Below are 14,960 nucleotides of genomic sequence, written 5' to 3' on the forward strand. Positions count from 1 at the left end.
CTGACCATGATGGGAAAACAGGATGGCACAAATGGCTATAAAGAAGGAAGTACTCTTGGACACTGTGAGGATGGAGAATTAAAAAGAGCATCTGGACGTGGTGCTGCAAGAGATCTGCAGTGCATTGCAGGGCCCGGTGCGACAAATGAGCCAGCTGGATCGTTGGTGCTGTGGGATGCAAACTGTTTAGACGTGCAGGGATAGGAACAGGGCTGATGCTTCCCGTTCAGAGCCTTTCCACACGCCACGGAATACCAGCAGATAGTAACGGGAAGCGTAATGGTGAGAGTTAGGTGAGTACACAGACATAATGAAGCGGGAGAAAGATTAGTGTTGGTGTCTGCTGTAAGCATGCACAGCTCGAGAAATAAATCAATAAATTCCCACCTAGTCACATAACCCTAATGGCAAGGTCCCGGTGCTTGGTAGCCATGGAGGATTTTAATTACAGTTCCCACATATCTCCTGGGAAATGCACAATGCTAAACACCAGCCAGCAGGGACTTTCTCAAAGGGTTTCAATGCCATTTTCTGATTCAAAGCGCTGGAGGGACGTGTTAGGCTGCTAGCTCAGTAAACCAGTAATGGGATATGGAGCCTTTCACCTCGGGGTCACCTCCTAGTGACCCACGGTTATTACCATCTGATTGCTGCTGCCTGTGTGAAATGAGGTGAGGAGCTTGGACCACTTCCTCGTGGCCAAGCGCCTCCGTTGCACAAAACCCAGGGCGGCAATCAGTGCTAATTGGCCCCCCTGCTTGAGAGCCTCCGCGCAGAAGGCTGGGGCACCACGGCTCCCCGCTCCCGGGGGGCTACGTCCAGAGGGCAGCGCGCCCCAGCACCGCCAGCCCCACGTCCCTGGGGAGGTGTCAGCCCAGCACCCCGGGGCTGGAGCGGGGATGGTTGGGTGGGCTGGAGCGACGCGAGGGTCCTTTCCTCCTGGGGAAGGAAGGCTTTTGGGGAGGAGGGCGATTCCTCCGGGCAGGGGAGGATTAGGAAGGGCCGTCTCCTTTAAGAAAGGGAGAAGCCCCCCTTTCAGCAGGCTCTCCCAGCTGACGCACAATGGCATGCCACCTCCTTGCCGGCACAGAAATGATAATCAGAGGTTCAGCAAACAGGAGAGAAAGAGAGCTGCTCCCTGCCCTCCGCCCCCCCATCGCATGACTGGTGTCACACGAGATGAGGTGGCAGATGGGTCGTGCGGGCCGCAGTGCCTCCTTTAACCCCTTCCTCCCCCTGCCAGCCCGCTCCCAGAGGGGTGCGGGGGGAGCCCTGGTCCGGAGGCTGGCTGTGCACCGAGGGCCGTGCTGTCCGATGGCAGTGTCGCACCGGGTTTTGTTCAAAAGATCGTAGCTGCGTCTGCACCGGGGTGTTTGGGTCCGTCCCAGCGCCGCCAGCAGGCTCTTCAGGCTCCTGCCCCGGCCGGGGGAGGTGGGTACAAAAGGGATGCGGGGAGTGGGCACATCACAGGGGGAAGGCAAAAATCCTGTCCCACAGCTCTGCTTCATTTTACGGGCATTATTCACACAGGTTGCCAGGGGAAAAGCTCCCCCTGTCCCCTCCGCCTTGGCACCAGTGTTCGCTCGGCCAGGTAAACCTCTTTGGCACAAACCCTTCACGGTGGCCCTGGGGTGGGAGCAAGGTTTGCATGATTCCTGAGGGTGTTTTGCCCCTCAGTTTCTTCCAGGGTGCTCTGAACTCTGGCAGCAGGAATGACTGCAGGATGATGCACCCACCCGGTACCTGCCTGTCTTTGGTGCCTTCTTTCTTCCAGCTGGGATTATGCACCGTCAAAAGGAACAGCATGGAAAGCTGAGCCCTGCTCTGCTCCTGATTACATCTCTTCAGTCCTGGCTTGCAGGGACCTGGAGTTATGCCACGGTTTATGACCAGCCTTTATTACTGTTAGAAATAATAGTTCCTGGCACAAAGGTTAAGGGGGATTTGGGGCATCTTCAATGAATTCTGCGGCATTTCTAGCATTCTTTGGGAGTGCAGTATTGTTGTTCTGTTGTGTCACGCTCGTTATGTGCGTGCTGCTTGTACTTGATCCCTCTGGCACGTTTTAAAAGGCAACGCCACGCAAAGGGACGCCACTCAGAAGGAGTCCATGTGTGCTCTGTTAACGCAGCCAGCGCTTTGCTTCAGGAGGTGCGTGCAGTACATCACCGTGAGCCACGTTTTCACAGTGCCACTGCCATCCAGGAGTGCACAGCTTCGCTGCTGGCTTTGGTCCTGCCTTACAGCCTCACCGCGAGCCCAGCCCTGGCCCCCAGCTCTGCCTTGCTCCTTGCTCCTGCCCTGCAGCCCCTGTTGAGCTCCAGTTCCAGCTCTGCCAAGGCACTTTTCTCTCGATGGCTGAAATTTTATTCAAAGGGCAATTTCTTAAACTTTACCAAATCGATACGCCACGTTGGCCCTGTCTCTGGTGTCATCTTCAGCAAGAAATCCCCAATTGCCATCAAATAAATGATCCAGGACTCAGAGGCAGCCTCTGGGCATGCAAGATGTGTGCTTTCTTTCCTCCTCTACTTCCAGATGTGCCTGGAATCAGAGCTGGAGTCAGGCTTGGCCGCTTCGACCCACCAGCATGGGGCATGGAGCGGGGATGGGAGACAGGGCTAGAAGAAGGGTGCGTGGGGTGGCGTTCCCTGCCTCAGCTGGGTACAGGTTCTGTTGGTGGCAATGCCAAAAAGCCTTGCTATTTTTTTCTGGTGACAAAAAGAGCCCACAAAACAGATGTGTGGGGAGACGAGCCATTCGGGACGCAGCTCGCTCTGTGCGCTGGAGCCGACGAGCGCCGCTCGCTGTCTCCCGCCCTCCTCCCCGCCCTGCCGTACATGTGTTTCGAAGGACAATTACATCTGTATTTTACAAAGTACACCGCTCACGAGAGGAGAGGAAGCCACCACGCTCCCCGCCCCCGCTCGTCCAGACCCCCGTGCTGCTCGCCTGCGGTTTCCTCCAAGCGATGGAGCCGGTCTGCAAGCAGTTAGCTACCGGAGCTCGTCCCGTGCTAACCCCTGGTACCAGCACCCAGTGCTGGGGTTCAGACCCTTTGGATGATCTGTGGCAGTGGGATGCTATTTCGCTTCCAAGAGAAATTGTGTTTTACAGCTAAAGATACTTCTTGTCATCACGTTGCAGTCTCCTGCACGAATTTGAGTGACTTTTGTGGCCATCTGCCTCCCAAAGGACATACATGCGCATCTGCTCAGGGACCAGCAACACCCACAGTTTCCGAGGAGCCACCCCCATTAACACACACTGAATTTCAAATATTTGCTGTCAAGTTACAGGACACACCAAAACACACACCCCAAAAAAAACACAATTAAAAAAAGACCAATTATTTTTTTTTGTCTATTAAATCAACAAACTAATGCAAGGAGAGTGCCACCTCGCAGTGAGTACTGAGCAAGAAAAAGAAGGATGAATCTGACAGGCTGCTCATTGTGAAATATTTGTGCCACTCCTGTTATTATTATTAGTCTCTCGTTGTACGTTTCCGAAGCAATTAACTCCTTAATCCTCCGCGGGCCCATGGGAGGTGAGGCAGTCATTACCCATTAAGGGAAATGGTTATCGCTGGTGCCAAATGCTTTGGCTGCGGGGAGGCTGGCAGAGGGGAGGATGCTCTGCCGGGAGGAGAAGTTCTTCTCTTGGCTGCAGCCAGGGGATCAGACCGGGCCATCTGCAGCCCCGGGGGTCTCCCCCTGCAGCATGAAAGTGCTCCCAGGCACTGAAGAAATGATCCATGCCTGCACCCTTCTTTCAAGGCCTTTGGTGCAACCTGAGGGAGTGGTCTCAGCTTCCCTCCTCCCCACCAGGCATGCCTCCAAGCTTTCCAGGGCTCCAGGCTCCTTGGTCCTGGGGATATCCATGGTTTGTGCCCCACGCTCTTGGTCTTGCTCATTGCAAATATCCGACTTCACACACAGTTCCCACTCTGGCACTATAGCATCCCATACACGTCACACAATTATTCAGCTCAGAACAAGCAGCCCCAGCTTTCCCCCGTCTCTGAAAGGAAAATAAAGACCCCCCCGTGCCGCTCGGTGGTGTGGGGACACAGCCTGGGCTCCTGGAAGGAAACACCACACACCATCGCCAGACACGAGGTGGGTCCCACCTGGGCACCAGCTCTCCGGAGATGGCTGCGCTTCTGCGTCACAGCACATTTGAGATGTGCCTGGGATCCTTAGGGACGACAGATGCTGTAACCGTGCAATTGTTGCAATTACTTAACTGGCTTCTTAATTGCAAGGAATTTTAGGACTGCCTGCCTGGGGAGGGAGCTCAGAAATGGGAGATGCCCCTAGGTGCTCCAGGGAGTGGAAGAGAAGACTGATGAATTTAGGGGCTGGCAAAGCTCCACTGGTGTGAGAGCCTGTTCAGGAGAGTCCCAGCCAGCTGCAACATCTCCGTGCAGAAGTGGCCAGCAGACTTGTGGTTGGAGTAGAGGGGAAACAGCAGTCTGGGCTGGCTGTGAAGCCTAAAGCTTTCAGAGCTGAGGAGCAGAAGCTATAAAGCCAGCACTTTCCATGTCTCTGGGCTAGTGGAGCAGTTTTAGGCGACCTTGAAATGAAAGAGCAGTGAGAACTCGCAAGCCAAATGGTTTTCATTAGTGGCTAATTTTCTTGGTGTGAGGGATAAAGGCACAGAAAGAGCCAAAGCAGCTCCCAGCATTTGGGTGGAGGGGAGGGGAATGACTACAGAGGATCACCCTTTCCCCAGGCAGTGACTAGAGCTTGGCATGACCCTGCAGCTGGGAAAGAGGGAACTGCAAGCCTTATGCTGAGCTTGGCAGCATGTCTGAGAGTCTGCAGTAAGTCTACGAGCCTGCTCCCGAGAGAGAGACCTGGCAAACTGAGACGAGGGGCTGGGGAGAGGGTTTCTCCAGCATCACGGAGATGCAGCAAGGTGGGCGCACAGCACTGTGAGAGCACTGACATGGGGTGGAGAGAGGGGATTTGAAGCCAGGACAGATATGCCAGAGCATCTCCACTGAGCAAACCTTTGGCAGCTGGGGAGAAGAATCAGCATTAGAAGGCAGTGGTCTGGAGAGTGGTCCCGGGGCTGAGGACTGAGCTGATAAACTATTGTGTCCTCCTCCGATGGCCGAAAGGTGATGTAGGAAACCTGTGCTGCACCCCTCTTCCCGTATGTCTGGAGCAGCTGTGAAGCAGCCGGCCATACCGACCTTCCAGTGCCGCCTCCAGACTACAAAAGGTCAGAGCCCTCTGAGACAACGGAGAAGTGACTCTGTGTTTCGTGGTGCCCCTGCATCCAGCTGTTTGCACGCCTGGGCAGACCTGCTGCTTTGGGACCCATCTGCCTGAAGACTTCAGTGCGTGGTTTTGTTGGCTCTTCCGAGCCCTGGGATTTTTTGGAAGGCAAGGTGGCAGCGACAGAAACGAGGGCCAGTCCTTCCAACCACAGCAGGCCAGCCGTGCTCAAGCCCTGCTCACAGCTGTGAGCTGTGACAGACTGTAAATCTGAGGGCTGGAGCGAGAGAACAGCTGGGTGGCCATCAGAGAAGGCTGGGAGGGGAACAATGACGGGGGGAGAAGCCGCGAGCTGAGAGCCATCAAGGGCACTGCCTGGCGTTGGATCAGTCCTAGGAGCTGGCAGCGTTCAGCAGATGCTAATCCCCTCTGTTGGCAGTTCCCAGCCACCAGCTTCCTCCGACAGCTGGAGGAGGAAAAAAGTTACTTGATCCCAAACGTGAAGGAGCTGATGCGAAACATAACTTCAGTTTGTTTCTGAATTGCTTTAAAGTACAAAAGGGGAGGACAGAAGAGGGAATTGCAAATAAATACACACCAAATATGCACTCGAAATGATAAAAACTCATCATTGACTCACGTCCCCTTTTCAAACAGATTATTTGTCCTTGAGTTTTCTGCGGGAGGCTCCACCAGCCCACTGGGTAGGTTGGCATTTGTTTGCAGCCCTCCTGTAAAGAGGGGACGGAGCATCCCCCTGTACAGATGAGGAACCTGAGAGCCTCTGCTCTTGCTGCAGATCTGTGGCAGGGAACCGAGTCCAGATCCAAAGATCCCATATGCCTTAGCTGTAAAAGTCTCGTTGTGAAATCCTTTGTTCCAGCTGTGTCTTCAGCTGTGGGGTGCAGCTCCGCGTTTGGTGGACCACCCTAGAGCACCCACTCCCTCCTCAACCCAGAAGTGAATTTAATTCCTGAATAGGGCACGAGCCCGAGCCACTTGCTGGGGTCACAAATCTTCCTCCAGAAATGCTCATCGGCTGCAGAGAATATGATGCCCGGTTGAAAATTGCATTCACAGTTGGGAAAAACCCATCCTCTGATGGCTGACTGTTTGTATCACAGCTGTCTGAAGGATGCGGGAGGCAAGGGACTCGCCGTGCTGCACACATGGGGTAGGAAGCAGCCCCTGGCTCAAAGCTTTGTTGCTCATGCAGGGTCCCACGAGAAGAAGCCCACAGCATGCCCTGGCCTGTAGGATGTGACCAGAGGCACAAGTAAAGCGGCTTCTCCAGTGCTGTGCTTCAAGTCCAGCCTATTCGAGTGCAGAACTGAAAACTCCTGAGCCCTATTCCCGTGGATGACCTGGGGGAAGCTCCTGCCTCTCTGATTTCCCTAAGCTTTTAAACTGGACCAAGTGTGCAGCACACACCCAAAGAGCCCAAGGGCCAGCTAAGGTTCGGTTCAGACCCTTCCCACCACCAAGTGCAGCCTTTCAGAGCAGGCTGCTTCCTTAACCAAGTTTTTCTTTGGTTTGTGTGGTTTTTGGGGTGGGTGTAGGGTTCCCTCCCTAGATCTGGGAGCCATGTGGTTGCTCTCAAAGCTGCGAAGTGTGTCCCACAGGCCCCATTCCTGCACACCTAAGGAAGGAGCTCTCTGGCTGGTTTTGTTTCAGCTGCTCAGAGGCTGAGGGAACGCCAGCGAAACGGGGCAGAGCTCAACAGAGAATAAATTTCTCTAGAGGAGAGAGGGAACCGCAGACGCCTGCCCTTCTATTCCTGTTTACCTTTGCTTTCAGGAGGTCAATTGAATTGTGGGCATAAGCTTACACTGCGGTTTGCAAACTGATACTCGCCAGAAGAGCGTTCTGGCGTCACAGAACATTTTGTGTTTCGGTTTCTTCTTTCCTAGCTCTTTTACGGCTTCATAATAACTTGCAACATATGTATCGCAGAGACTTTATTTACACAACGTTTTCAAAGCATCGCAATTAAAATTACTTTCCCCAGAATTCCCGTGAAGATGTCCTTCATGCAGTAATCACCAGCAACCGGTTTCAAACTTGGACTTCCTCAGTTTCTTCTTTACGTTACGCCTGCAGGATTTCTTCACAAGCACAGAAAGTTTATCGTCTTCAGTCCTGTGTATGTGGGGTTTGTGCAGCGTGCGTTCACTTGGCCTCCATCTCCTCCGCAACGCCACCTCCTCTCGCACGGTGCACGACCACCCCGTGGCCACCCCGTGGAACCCATTGCTGCGGGATATCGTGGAAGGCAAACACCCAGGAGGTCCCAACAAGGCTCCAGGCTAATTTCTGGAGAAGCCTCTCGTTGTTAAATGCAATGGCCTAGCCAGAACTCCATCTCTGGACATGTCTGCCACGCTAGCTGGCAGAAGCCAAGAGGGTCCACGGGGGAAAGATCACCCTGCTGAGGTCTGCCTCTTATGCTGGACCTCTGAAGTCAGGCTTTTAGTTGCTGTCAAAGTCAGGAGGACGAACTAGGTGGACTTTTGATCCGTCCCAGTATAGCACTTGGTTTAAATTTACACTGGCTGAACGTCAAGCCTGGTTTCTAGCATTGCGTGTTGTGCAATCCTTGCTCTCGTTCCTCGTGCTGTGTCCACCATCCCACAGGGGTTAGTGAGTTTGCATCCCAGGGAAAAAGGAGAGTGCTTTCTGACTGCAGTCACGTTTGTCCCACCAGGCCTTGCCCAAGCCTGCTCCAGAGCTCTTTCCCAGAGAACTGCTTACGCATATTTCCAAGCAAGTGCTTCTGTTGAGCTGACCTTAACAGAAAGCTGGAGGGAGGTTTCTACCAGCAATCTGTCCATGCGGTGTGATGGCTCTCCCCTCATTTTTTAAATTTTTCTTCTTTTTTTTTTTTTTTTTTTCTTTATCCACAGTCAGATGGGCCCTGGGCTTTAACACAACCTATCTTATGCTCTCCCATCCCGCAGAGAAAATACCAGGTGGTTCAGTCCTGGTGTAAAGCAGAAGGGCTGCTAGCACAGGCTCACAAGTCAGAAGGAGCTTTTTGCTGCCACAGGCTGGCCTAGAAAAAGAGTCAGTGGGCTCAAGAAATGCTCCCCTGCAAGAACGGTGTGTCCTGTTCTTCAAATCCTCTTGTCAGGCCCTGAAGTCAAAGGCAACCTCTAGGAGGTTGTATTTTATTTTTACATGTATTTTAACCTCTTGAGATCCCTTGCTTTATGCAGCAATCCCAGATATCCCGGATCTGGAGCTTGGCACACTCTCGCCCAGACACAGTAATGCTTACCCACTACTTACTTACTTCCCACTTTCCTCCCCGTCAAAGCTGCCTTATCGGAGTCAGCAGGCACCACGTGCTGGCTTCTTAAATGATCTAGAAAAGAAGATACAATAATACAAGAAGGATGAGTAGTGAGTTAAGGAAGATGTATAAGGAGGTAAAAGTGATGCAAGTGCCTGCTGGACGAGAAGGGCCTTGAGGAAGCCTGGGGAGACCCCCCTCAGATGCTCAGCGAAGATCCCAGGTGCAGGAGGAAGCCCAGGATGGTGAATACAAGTTAATGTGACCTGGAGCCCTGCGGCTTGTGGGCTTTCCAGGGCTCCAAGAGATCAGTAGAAATGCTTAGGAAGGAGGTGGGCGCCCTGTAAAAGGGCCTGGGAAAGCACACTGCTGCGGTCCCAGCACTTGTGCAGCACCCAGCGTGCAGCCCCTGCCGCCAGTCCCATAGGAGATAAGGCGATGGGGATGGCTGGGGGCTAGCTTTTGTCTGACAAGACCCCAAAAATGCTGGGATGCGTTGGCTCAGAAGGGAGAAGAGCAAGAGGGGCTTGATACAAGTGTGCTGACAGAGTCAAGGGGGGCAGCTGGCAACACCTGCCCTTTCCCTCAAGGCCACAGAAGCAGAAGAGGAGAAGTTCAAGGCTGGGGAATTCCAGCGGAATAACATACATTTTAGCACCAGCCATGAACTTAGCAAAACTCAGAAGGGGCCTGGATAGCTAGAAGGCACGGGGCCATTGCAAATAGCACTAAGTTATGCAATTTTTGTTCTCATTCTTATTGCTGGCTTCTGAGAGCCGGCCTGGGGATTTCAGTGAGTTTCCCTCTAAAGGGAGGGGGGGCGTGCTGTCTGCCTTAAGTTAGCTCTGTACCACCAAGCCAACTTCTGTAATTTTTCATGCAGTCAGCAAGGCACAGGATCGCTGTAAATAATGACCATATGTGTCAGAAGGGTATGAGCTATCCTGCTCCGGGGCCTGTCTTTGGCTGCTCGTTGACCGAGCTGCTTAGCTGGAACGGACACCCGTGATGGAGGGTGAAGGGAGGAGATGTGCTTGCTCCACGCTTGCCCCCTTTCGGCCCCGACACCTTCCTTAGGATCCAGGATCTCCACGGACTGCTCATTGGGAAGGTCAGCAGCCACGGGGGCTGCCCAGGGCTGTCACCTCCCGCCTGTCTGGGGACCCCAGAGAGGCTGAAAGCTTGGCTTTGTAAATCAGGTGCTATTTTCCTGTGGCTTTCTCCGAGCTGTAGTTGCAGCCCGTCTAGTCATCAGCAGCTCCAGGCTGTCACACAGGCAGAGGGGAAACTGCCCATCGCACATCAAATGTTAGCTTTGTTTGTGTTTCCAGTTTTTATGCAATAATTTTAAAGTGCAAACAGATGTCACGGGATTTTTATCTTCGTTACCTTTGTATGTTTTTTATCCCCATTAAACTTGTAAAGAAAAACATGCATGCAACCATGTTTTTGTTCCAGCAACTACAAGAAGCCCCATGAGACAGAACAGCCCAAAAGCCGGGTAGCCAGGATGCACAAAAAGCCAAAATACTCCAGGACTGGACCAGACTGGGAGTCTTAACAGCTCAGGCTGATCCAAGCTATGGAAAACTGCCTCCTTTCATCATACGCTCTTATTCCCTCATTCACTTCTCAGACCACCTTTGTGTGAAATTCCCTCCTCTCTCCTGGAGACCTGCCCGCCTTCGGTGGATGTTGTGTCTGCCCAAATCACGGCCTCCTCAGGGCAGCCCCATCGGCTGGAAAGGGCTCTTAGCCACGTGCTGTGGACACGCGGACCAGGGTGGTAGGAGCTGATGGGCATCAAAGAGGCTGTGGCGAGCCTGGCTGACCAGGCGACACGTCTGGTAGACAGCCCAGAGGTGGGCAGGGGATTTGAGGAGAGCTGGAGGGTGTTGTAGGGGTGGGTATTGTATGGGAGGGAGTTTCAGCATTGCAATGCAGTTGCTGAAAGCTAGGCTTCAACAGCTCCGCTGCTCCCAGCAGACTTCACTTTGCTTACACGAGCTCCCGTCTCAGAGCAGCAGCTGCAGCTGTACAGGAGACCATGCTGGCATTCCTCTTCCAAAAAAAACACCCTCGGGTCTGCTTTGAAATTGAGCAAACTCTCCCTTAAGCTGTTTTACATTGCATCTAGCTGGAGCACCAGCAGGAAATCCACCTGGGGTGCCGTGCCAGCAACCAGCAGCTGCAGCAGCATCCAAAGGCGAGGCCTTATCTCCCTACCTCTGTGCTGCCAGCTTGCACAACACCCCAAAATGTACCATGCCGTGACACACGAGGGGCCACGCTGCCCAGGGGGCAGGCACTGCTCACACAGCGCTCCCGCAGACAAAGGGGACGGGGCCGATTCTGCCACAAAGCACTAGGAGACAAAAGGGCGATGGGATCAGAGAGGAACGCGAAAGAAAGGGGGCTTTTTTCAAGATCACAGAACAGGTCAGCAGCATTGGGTAGCACAATGCCGAGCTAAATATCCCAGTGCAGGTGCTTCCTGCAGGACTCCTCCTCTACCTAATCTGGTCTCCTTGAGCAGGTTTTGATAGAGAAGTATTTAGGGAGATGCTCACTGCTTTCACTCGGGCTCGCGGGGTCACCAAGCATGTTGCAGCTGCGTATTGCTGGAGGTGAAAAAGAGCAACCGACAGTGCGGAAGGGGGCAATCCAATCCATCAAACTCATAAAACCCTTTTTGGGGGGCCCAATTTCTAGGAATAAAAGAAATATTTGTGCAATCACACAAGCTACTAAACATTCTAGCCTCGTTACGCTGTTCACTCCCTTCTGTACCAGACGGGAAGGCCGTCAGACCATTTTCCAATCTGTTTTTTGATAAGACTCTTTAAGACCCCTGTAAATCTTGTCAGAAAAGGTATTTGGCATTAAAAAATTGCTAAGGTGAGAAAGCAGGAATGCGGGGTGGTGGTTTATGGAAAGAGCTACCCTCGCTTCCTGGAGAGGTCAATGTGCTGCTGCATCTGCCAAGGCAATTCCAGAGGAGGCTGGGGCACTCCGTTGCAGAAAGCAAATGTCAACAAAAAATAAAATAAAATAAAATAAAAATAAAAAGGAGAAAAAAATAAAAGGAAAACCCACTTCTATTTTTTTCTTCCACGAAATCAGTGAGCTGACATACTTGAAGGGGTGCATAGATTTTGCTCCGGTTATTTGCCCTGGGTAAACCACCCTGGCAGAATGCTGTTTCACATCAGGATCGCTGCTTCATCAATACAGATGTAAATCACAGCCAAGCCAGCAGGAAAGGTGAGACAGCTAAGATGGCAGGAATCCATTGATTTAAGCCATTTTCTCAGAAAGCGTGGGACTTTTTTTTCCCCGACAGCTCATAAGTAGTTTTTTTTTGTATTTTTTATTTTCCAAAATATAATGAGCTTAATCAGATCTTTTTCTTTTTTCTACTTTATTTCTTTGAAAAGGAAGGAGCCCGGAGATAGAGTGCAGCCCCTCCCAAGCGCCTTTCTGTCTGGGAGGAACTCGAGATCCAAACATCGAGCGTTCCAGTCTGGCACACCGAATGACACAGAGCTATCAGCTGTGGTACAAGTGAAATGCTTTGGTGAATCACTTGGACGGTGCCCGAGGCTGCTAATAGTTCGGTCACATCCTATTGTTACATTAGCAGCCCTGGAAACAAAACAGCCTGAAACCTCTCCAGGATAAAAAAAAAACGTAATAAATTAATTCGGTGCAGATCTCCTAAAAGCAACCAAACACACCCTACGCCTCCTCTTTAAGATCAGCTTCATTATTTTTATGTACAAGTAGTCGTAATTAGACTTTTTAAGGGTTCAGAGTGTGCATTGCGAGTAGAGAACCACTGAAAAAAAGGAAAACTCTTTGGGCTGTTTCTGTCCACACTAATTTAGCTGCCTAGGTTCTTCTGTAAGTGCTCACACCCCATCAGACAGCAATGCTTTCGTCATTTCACTGCGGGGCTCCCCCCACTTTCCAGATGCGGAGATTCCTGGAGAGGAAAGGCTTCCTTGTGCTCATGCAGCCGGCTGTGGGCAGGCTGGGCTGTGGTCCTGGCCCTCCTGCCTAGCAGGGGATTCTCAGAAACGCCTTCTCCCAAAGGAGCAAGTGCCCACTCGAGACCAGCTGCCTCGAACGCAGTTGTTCGAAATCCAGTGCGTTTGTCACCAGAGCGATGGGCTCACCATGAGAGAGAAGCCAGTCTGCCTACGTGGCCCAAACTGAAATGAAAAAATGTGCTCCTTTTGGAAAAGCAGTGGCAGTGGGTGTGATGAATTTCTGGATTTTAAGGCTAGTGAGGGCTACGCTGTTCATAGCAGAGGCCGTAGACTGCAGGACCTGGTGCTGCGTTGGCAGGTTCAATGAATTAAGGTAAGGGAGAGGCATGGCTGGTGTCTGCTTGAGGCTGCCATGCAATGCCTAAACTTGCACCTGCATAAGGAAATATGCTGAAGAACATGCCCTGCTGAAGAACATGCAAAGCTGACGCAGCAAGGTGGCTGCAGGTTCAGGTCTTGCGGCCGGTGGAAGATGACCTGCAGCTGGATGGACGTCTGCAGAGGGCCAGGGGATGAAGTGAGACTCAGCAGGACCTGGGCGTCTCGTCACACAGGGCTTCTTCAGTCAGTTTATCCCTTGTTGGCTGGTGTCACAGCTCCCCAGAGGCTGCAGGGCTCTTCTCTGCCCCAGGGCAGAGGTTTCAGCTGCGGTCAGGGTCTGCTTTCACCGGGCTGCTGGCCAGTGGTCACCTGCAGCATCCGTGTCCCTCTGAAAGCACTGCCACCCTCTCCCTTAAACACCTTCCCGTTCAGACTGGTGCAGCCCCAGGTTCCCATGCTGGTCCGTCCCTTCCCAGCCAGGGGACAGCCTGCTGCAGCAGGCAGCTGGCAGCAACGTCTGCTTTAAGGCAAGCTGGGACCGAGGGCAACCTCCGCAGCTGGCCCCTGCCCTCCCAAACAGCCCACGTCAGCGGCCACCAGGTGTATTTTTGATTCAAATATTTTGTTGTTGTTGCTTTACTAAAACACTGACAGTAAATACATTTATTAGGAAGATACAGCAAGTGGGAAACACAAGCTGGGACGGAGAGATTTGCCCGGCTATAAATAGCAGCCTGAATAAACAGACAACTGCGAATTATGGGCTGCAGCTCCGGGCTTCGCGTGGACGCAGCACCTGTTACCAGGAGACTTTTTACCAGTTTATTTGTTTGCTTTTAAAAGAAAAAAAAAAAAAAAAAAAAAAAAACTGTTTACAGTGATAAACTCCAGGCTGACAGATTTTCCGCTTTCTGGGAAAACATTACGGGTTAATGATCACCTGCAGGTGTTTTTCCTACCTGCTGTGCAGTGTTTGCACTGCTCCTCCTGCCAGAGGCGAGGCAGCGCTTTCAGCAGGGCTAGGGACCACGAGCATCCCCTCACCCCCAAGCCCTGGCCAAAACAGGGTGCTGGCAGCCCCTGCAGCTGCTGCAGGATGGGTCACAGTGCATTCACTGAGCCTGGGGGGCACTTCTCAGGAATTAAGGTTTTGGGAAACGGTGTGAGCACCACCACCAGCAACCCTGGTGAGCCATACCTACAGGCTAGAACAGTCCCTGCCGGTGAGGTGTCGGGGCACACAGCGAATTTTTCCTGCCTCTGTGCAGAAAAGTCAGGAATTCAGTACCCAGAGGACTTACTAGCCTGGCTTCTGCTCTGCCTCACATCGCCGGCTGCTGAATTTCAGCCATCGCTGCCGTTTGGAGCTCAGCACTTTGAGATTATCTCCCAGAAAAGCAGGCAGTCTGGACACAAAGGCATTAGCAGACGGGGAGCCCCAGGCTCCCCCCGCTCCGTTTTGATGTGTGCCAGCAAGCCACATAAAATGTGCTTCATTGCTTATTTACATTCACCTAGCTTTAAATTGCAGTCCCTGCTGCTTGCTACACCTCTCTCTGCTAGATTAAAGAGCCCTAAAATGTCACCCTCGCAGTGTTATCAACTGCCCTCTGCTATTATTGCCTCACAGTAAATAAAAGGGACTTTCCAGTCATTATTTTATACCCTGCAATCACGGGACTCTTCCAGATCAATTAGTTTTCACTCCTCTTATCTACATTCGAGCCTCACCTCCCTCTCAGTGTTTCCATTGCCTGCTCGAGGACCTTCCCTGTGTCTCCCGTGACCCCTGGGCAAGGAGCCGAGCGGACCCAAGAGGGGGGCTTGGTGAGAGGACCCCCCCAGCCCAGTGCTGAGTATGGACACTGCTTTTGTGTGTGCCTGAGCTTCTCACTGCTCATCCCGGGAAGACAACACGATGGCTTGCTTGCCTGCAAAGCTACACCCCTTTTGGCACCCTCGGCTCGTACGAGACGTGTCAGTTTGCGTGACTTGCTACCTATCTATAAGGACTTTCATCTCCCAGCTCATGCCCGATTGCCTTTCGGTAGGATTCTGTAACTGAAA

At 52.4% G+C, this 14,960-nt stretch overlaps 1 long non-coding RNA gene across 1 annotated transcript; it reads left to right on the top strand.

Annotated features, from left to right (window-relative positions):
• Window positions 1–10,798: 10,798 nt before the first annotated feature.
• On the top strand, window positions 10,799–12,247 carry LOC118165350. The gene is made up of 3 exons (XR_004750002.1): window positions 10,799–10,959; window positions 11,715–11,784; window positions 11,958–12,247. It is a non-coding gene; the product is annotated as an uncharacterized LOC118165350 (long non-coding RNA).
• The last annotated feature ends 2,713 nt before the right edge of the window (window positions 12,248–14,960 follow it).

This window comes from Oxyura jamaicensis, chromosome 3, assembly GCF_011077185.1.
Source record: "Oxyura jamaicensis isolate SHBP4307 breed ruddy duck chromosome 3, BPBGC_Ojam_1.0, whole genome shotgun sequence".
NCBI lineage: Eukaryota > Metazoa > Chordata > Aves > Anseriformes > Anatidae > Oxyura > Oxyura jamaicensis.